The sequence below is a fragment of the Marmota flaviventris genome, chromosome 14 (genome assembly GCF_047511675.1).
Source record: "Marmota flaviventris isolate mMarFla1 chromosome 14, mMarFla1.hap1, whole genome shotgun sequence".
NCBI classification, from domain to species: Eukaryota; Metazoa; Chordata; class Mammalia; order Rodentia; family Sciuridae; genus Marmota; species Marmota flaviventris.
The window spans coordinates 89,215,497-89,216,219 of NC_092511.1; positions in this window are offsets into that span (position 1 = coordinate 89,215,497).

Consider the following 723-nt stretch of genomic DNA (forward strand, 5'->3'; position numbering starts at 1 on the left):
CCTAAGGGCCTTGGCCAAAAGATTTGTTCTAGCCACTGAACTTGATAATTGAGGACTTGTGGAGGACAGACCTGCCTTTTAGTTAGGTTTTAGTCTAGAGGAAGAAACATGGGCAGGTAGCTTCTTTTCAGTTGTGCTGTGATACACACACCAGTGCCTTACACAGCAGCCAGCTGCAGGAGCCCCTCCATCCAGCAGGTAGGACTCAGAGGGTTCTCAGGTCTGCATTGTGAAACGCAGTCCCAGAAGGGGTTAAAATGCACAGCTGGGCGCAACCAGGCTTGTAAACTGGTTTTGTAATGCACACCTCAGTCTCTTCAAGTTCTTGCCTTCTGTTCTTTAGGAATAAATGTGATCAAAATTAAAAGGTATCGGGCTGAGGGGTGTGGCTCCAGGGGCAAGGCACTTGCCTAGCTTACGCGGCACTGGGTTTGATTCTCAGCACCACATAAATCAGTGAATAAAATAAAGGTCTATCAACAACTAAATATATATATTTTTAAAAATAACAAAAGGTAGCTGGCTGTGGTGGTGTGCATCTGTAATCCCAGCTACTGGGGAGGCTGAGGTAGGGGGATTCCAAGCTTCAGGTCAGCCTGGCAATTTAGGGAGACCCTGTGTTAAGATAAGCACTAGGGATGTAGTTCTGGTAGAATGCTTGCCTGCCACGTGTGAGGCCCTGGGTTCCAGCCCCAGTAATGAGGGTGGATTCCATAGGGCAAT